This window comes from Hesperophylax consimilis, chromosome 2 (genome assembly GCF_061612785.1).
Source record: "Hesperophylax consimilis isolate HC1 chromosome 2, BYU_Hcon_1.0, whole genome shotgun sequence".
NCBI lineage: Eukaryota > Metazoa > Arthropoda > Insecta > Trichoptera > Limnephilidae > Hesperophylax > Hesperophylax consimilis.
The window spans coordinates 6,134,508-6,141,120 of NC_142837.1; the positions used below are offsets into that span (position 1 = coordinate 6,134,508).

Below are 6,613 nucleotides of genomic sequence, written 5' to 3' on the forward strand. Positions count from 1 at the left end.
CCTTCACAACATCTTTCATTTCGTGCCTCCTCACCAGATCACTAAAAACTTAATGGTATTAATAAGTTTAACTCATTAATTAAAATATTGCAATTTGAGGTTGAACTAATTAAGTTAAATATAAAAACAGATATTATTATATTGAATACGTAACGACAGAAGTTCTGCGTCGATGGTATTGTATCCTCGTGACCAATCACGAGTAGATATTATTTTGTATACATAACGACGGCCGTGCTGCGTCCACGCATTTCGTCGATAGTATTGCGTCCCCATGGCCGTTGGCGAATTTGTACATTTTTATGTATTGTTTGAGTCCTTGGTGAAGCAAAACCCCAGATTTGGCAACATTCAGTTCATTTACAACGTTGCCACTTAGCACTCAGAACTAAAAAGCGCCTTGCGCGGGTGGACATTTTTGTGAGATGGTTTACAGTGGACGGTAAATTGATATCCCGACCTAAAAATGTCCAACCGCCCTCTGCAATGGAGCGAACTGGCGCGTTATGAAATGATACATTTTTACTAAGGATATCGTTGTAAAAAAAATTGTCGCACGCCTGCGCCCAGTAGGTACGTTTGTATACAAGGTGCAACAAGATATTCATTAAAACTTCTCACTATCAATAGACAGTTTGTTGTCAGGTCTGGTGTGTTTCTGGATGTCAAAAAAATAAAACATAAATATATATACATATATTTTTTTATATACCGCACAAGAGTCTCGACCGCTCCCGTCTGGAACAGCGAGACTGTGGCATCCCCAATCTGAGTACTAGGGTGAAGGTATTGGGGAGGGGAAGAAGATGAGGAAGAGAAATGTAGAAAAGTACCTGGCTATTTATATCTGGTCACCAAACACGGCAAAAGCTTGGAAATAACGTTTCCATTCGGAATGGTGGTCACACACCAGGGCGATACTGAGAGTATATTTCACTCTGGAACGTGCTGCAAACACACTTTATATTATGTTTAATGTATTAATTGTGAAATAACACAAACAAATAAAAATTTATTTGCGCACGCCGGGTTTGACCGTCAGATTACGGGCTTCGGATTGCGAGTCGAGAGTCTTATCTCTCAACCACAGATGCTGTAATTAATTAATTAATTCACTATGAGCGTGAAAACTTCACTAGAAAAGTAAGAAATATTTTGTGTTGTTTATTTATTTGTTAATTTATTTATTACACCTAATAGACGTTTACATTCTAGTTTAATAGTTGAGTATCGCAGTTATTATAAATTCTTCAAAATTAAAACAATAGAGAAAACAAAATAGAATGAAAAAAAAAATGTTACAACAAAAGCGTATAATAAAATAAGATACATTGGTAAAAATGATAAGAAGTCTCACATAAGTAGATATTCAAAATAAAGAAAAGATTGCAAAAATTATAGATGTCTATTTGTCTCGATATATAAAAGAATTAAAATAAACAATATTTATATTGATTATTTTTAAGGTGAAATATATCTCCCATATCAGAATAAGTCGTGTAATCCTAAGGGGTTTAATAATATAAGGGGCATAACAACGGCCTAAATTTACCTTTTGAAACTCTCAAAACAAATCCAAGAGTCTTAAGGGCCGTATATACGGAAGACGTAAAAATTAAATCGACCTTCAAAATGCCATGTAACAAACAAATAATATACACTCGGACGCAAGAATATATTATTCAGTATGGACGTGAAACCTTTATTAGAATAGTCAGCAATATACGGCAGACGTAACAATTAAATTAGAGTGAACAGACGTGAAACCTATATTAAAAGGAACCTTCAATATACAAAAAATATACACCCGGACGTGAGTATGTACGTGACGCTAGAAATGTATGAGAGTGTAATAAACATCAAAACCTGCATTATTATGAATATTAAAAAAATATGATATTAGCGATTATCGTGAGTAAAACATAGTGCAATATTCACAAAAACAATCTAAAAAAAAGAACTAGAAGTGCTGGACGCCCAAAGACGGATTTACGCACGGACGCAATAAATGTTGTGGGACCTATATATATATATATATATATATATATATATATATATATATATATATATATATATATATATATATATATATATATAGGTTTATGATACGGCACTTTGTACATCTTAGCGTCTGCAAATAACCGGAACTATTGGATCATTTCGACTTACTTGATCATTGAGCACTTACTTGATCATCGACAAATTGAGATTTAAATGCCATTTTAATCGTCTCGGCGAGACGAGATCAGTGGCATTTTCAACTCAATTTGATGTGACAAGTGCGATTTTCGTGAGCATTAGATATGCTCCTATATGCGATTTTATCTCAGATATTCAACCTGACTTTGTTAATTATTTCTATCGTATGTTAAACTAACTTCATTGATCTCAAAAAGCGACGTTGCCATCGTTATTTGTGTCAAACGCAGGTGTACAAATAATTTTCTAAAGTAATTAAATGTTTTAACAATTGTATGCAAAAATAGCCTCTAAAGTAATATTATTTAGAGCTTATTATCGTACGACATTGCGTATTGGTCTAAACAATATTCGAAAGGAACTATAAGGCTCAAGAATTGTATGCAAAATTAACCTCTAAAGTTATATTATTTAGAGCCCATTATCGAATGATGTTGTTTGCTAGCACAAGGCTGGTTTGTTTGTATTGGTCCATTTGAAGCTAGCTTCAGGTTAGTTTTCTGAAACACTTAATGACTTGTAACTGGCTAACAGATAATATTAAATATTACCGTTATTCAATGTTCGTATATCACGAATCAGTTGACAGGTTGATTTGTTTTTGCGTTTTATTAGCTTTATTACGAAGGAGATTTAATAAAATCTTTCAGCTTTGCGAAATGGATTTTAAATACGGTAAGCTATTACATATTTCTAAATAGGTAATAACCTAAATTGTAAAATATAGAATTAATATAATAAATATAATATTAACAATTTTAATCTATGCTTATCAAATGAGTACAGAATAATTACCGTATTTTATTATATAGGTCATGATTTTTTTCTTTCTTTTTTGAGAACCCAAGCAGTAAAATTATTTTGAATAATAGATATATATTATGTATTAACAAAATTCAAAAAAGCTAACCTAACAACTTGTGGTAAAAATGTCAAATCAAACTAAAGCCATATTCCTATACTAAAATATGCATTTAAAAGCATGTTTTGTTTTCAAACAGTTGTTTCTTAAAATAATTAAGTTAAAACGAAGTTTTACACGTCGGATAATCACCCATTAATTTGTTCATATTCAAATTAAACAAATTCCTTTGTGGAAATAAAATTTGCAAAAACAGAAAACTGCAGGTACATATATGTATGTTTCAATGTGTTTGTTCTTGATATTTTATAGATGTTCCAAGAACCAGTGATTTACGTACATCAATAAACAGTACTGACGACATGATCTCGTCTTCACCCTTTTCGCTAATTTCCAAAGGACAAAGTTTAATCATCAGCAATATGCAGAGCATACTGGGCGAAGAAATTAACCATGAAACTTCCTCAGATTCAGGTAATATTCACTGATAATAATCTGAAATATTACAGAGCTACCTTAGCTTATAGTAAATTGTTATAGGTAATATCAGAAATGCTGCTAATTAAATATTCCGTTGCAAATGCTTAATTAGTCTGTTGTTTTGTCATTATATTAGGTTAGGTTTCATATTTGTGCACATGACTTACTTACTACATTGAGATATTATTATTGGATAAATATATAATATATTATGCTTTATTTTAGAAACCAAAACTGAAGTAATGTTAGAAAGGAGTCCGCCGACGTCCGAAGATGATGATTCACTATACAAACCGAACAACGTTACTTCTTCGATAGAATCAGGTATCTACAGAAAACATGTTTAATACTCTTGAAACAATCAATACGTAACATATAATTTGATTATTATATGGTCAGAGGTGCGGCCCAGAAAGCCGAAGGTCCGGTGCGAGTCCCAGATGTGACCGTATCTTTTCTGTTTCAGATTTTAGATTGAGTGATGCTAATATTGTCTTCATTTAATTAAATAATTTAATTTAATTATAATTATTTTAAAAGCAATAATTATTCGCCTGAAACACTCATCCACATTGAAAAATCTCCTGATAAAAGATACTTTATTTATTTATTTATTTATTTAAACGCCCATAGGGCTTTTACAGATAATAATGTACACCTTTATTTATTTATATATTTTTTTAATTATACAGATCTTATATGATAAATATATGTTATACAAAATAATATAAGAAAATATCCGAGTTAACAAAATATAGGTACAAATAATTGAGATTTACATAACGCCAACGGGACTCGAACCCGTGTCCCCTCGATTTCCGGTCGACAGCTCTGACCACTGAGCTATGGCGGCTTATCGCTTATCCGCGAAATAATTCAATATATACTAGTGTTTCATTCAACAATGACTGCTTTCTTATAATTTGAGGTTTTACTAATTAAGTTTAAAGAAAGCTAAATAATGTATTGTTACTTTTTAGATATGAAAATTTCCAACGCCGATGATGAGCAACATCATTTAGAGAAGCAGGAGGCAATCGAAGTGTCATCGACTACAACTCGAAGCACTATTTCTACTAGTAAATGAGCACGAGTGCATGACCGTAAAAACTCATGTCCATATTGTACTAAACTGGTAACGAACATACCTTCAATTTCAACCTTTGATTTAGCGTTTGACCCTGTGCATTTTGATGTTTTTATTAAAGCCGTACAAATAAATAGTGGTTACGATGAAATTACAGGTTCTGTAAAAAATCCTAGCATGTCTCAACGACTTTGTACAATCTTTTATAGCCGTACAAAGTCGTTGAGACATGCTAGGAATTTTTACAGAACCTGTAATTTCATCGTAACCACTATTTATTTGTACGGCTTTAATAAAAACATCAAAATGCACAGGGTCAAACGCTAAATCAAAGGTTGAAATTGAAGGTTTCTGTTCTTTAATAACTATATACACCTTGGCTAAATCCCTCATCTTCGATGTTATATGTGTATTCAAATGGTGTTCCGTGTGATTACTTAATAATAAAGACCCATATGAACATATTAATGGGTCAGACATTGCTATTTTTGCAATATTTTCATTTTTAAATACATGAAATATTTGAGTTTCTTAGAGATTCTGAAATTTCAGAATTGTCTGGGCATAATAATATAGAAGATGATTTTAGTACTCTAACACGATCATGTGGATTTTTCTCAGGTAACGTACTTTTTGTACATTTTAAAGATAATTACCTCTGTTTCTAAAGGATGAGTTGAATTTGCATTTTCTGGCTGTTCTGAAGGATGAGTTGAATTTGCATTTATTGTAGTGTCTGTAAAAGTTGGTTTTCTAAATATTTCAAAAGTATGTTTATTATTATTCTTTCCAATTGTTAGATCTAAAAAAGATATTTTACCTTTGATCTCATGTTCGACTGTGAAGCAGATTTTATTATTAACAGTGTTGGCCCAATTAATAAAGATATCTAATTGACGGTTGGTGCCTTTCCAACATATTAAGATATCGTCTACATATCTGACATAGTATATTATATATTTAGCTAAGGGAGACTTTAGAATAATATTTTCAATATGATCCATAAATATCTCCGCTAGAAGTGGGCTTAAAGGGGATCCCATGGGAAGTCCGTCCAATTGCTCAAAATATGTATCATTAAAAAGAAAATAATTTGTTTGTATGCAAATTTTATGAGCTGGAATAACTCTTTTCTTATTATTGGGTTGACATTAGATTGTTCTAGGATATTTTCAATTATTTTAAGGCATTCTTTAATGGGGATGTTGTTAAATAAGGATTTTACTAAATAAGGAAAATTAATTAGTTGAAAATGAATGCAATTTTTTTTTTAAGTGTGATTTATTTCTCTATTTTGTTAAACTCTGATAATGTCAGTTTGGTATGACGTTTTCCATATTATTTTAAACTGAAATTATGTAAAAATCATTAATTAATTATTTTTTAAGTATGTTTTATTTCAATCGATTTTGCTATTATATATTTTGTTAATATCTGATAATGTCAGTTTGGTATGACGTTTTCCATATTATTTTAAACTGAAATTATGTAAAAATCATTACTTCATTATTTTTTAAGTATGTTTTGTTTCTCTCGATTTTGCTATTATATATTTTGTTAAACTCTGATAATGGCAGTTTTGTATAACGTATTGTATATTTTTTAAACTGCAATTATGTAAAAATCATTACTTAATTAGTTTTAAAGTTTGTTTTAGTTCTGTTGAATTTCCTAATGAAAGTTTTTAAAAATGTCTGAAAATAAATAAATTAAAATGTGAATTTTTTCAAATTTGTTTTTATTTTACCAAACAATGAATTTGTGCAAAATTTTATTAAAACACAAGACTTGTGCAATATGTGGCTATGGTAGATTATACTACAGCTACTGCCGGGTACATTCCAGAGTGGAAGACGTGACTGGTAACCCCATGGGGAATGGCGACCATTCAGGAAAGTATCTTCTAATCTATTTACAATTTGGTACTGCCACCCCGGGAACCATTTATTGGATAACTACACCTCTGCCATAGGTCACCCCAAGTG

General features: G+C 31.1%; 1 long non-coding RNA gene across 1 annotated transcript; it reads left to right on the top strand.

The window, feature by feature from the left end:
- The first annotated feature begins 2,222 nt into the window (after positions 1–2,222).
- On the top strand, positions 2,223–4,744 carry LOC149425651 (uncharacterized). Its single transcript, XR_016304175.1, has 4 exons — positions 2,223–2,874; positions 3,374–3,535; positions 3,767–3,865; positions 4,522–4,744. It is a non-coding gene; the product is annotated as an uncharacterized LOC149425651 (long non-coding RNA).
- The last annotated feature ends 1,869 nt before the right edge of the window (positions 4,745–6,613 follow it).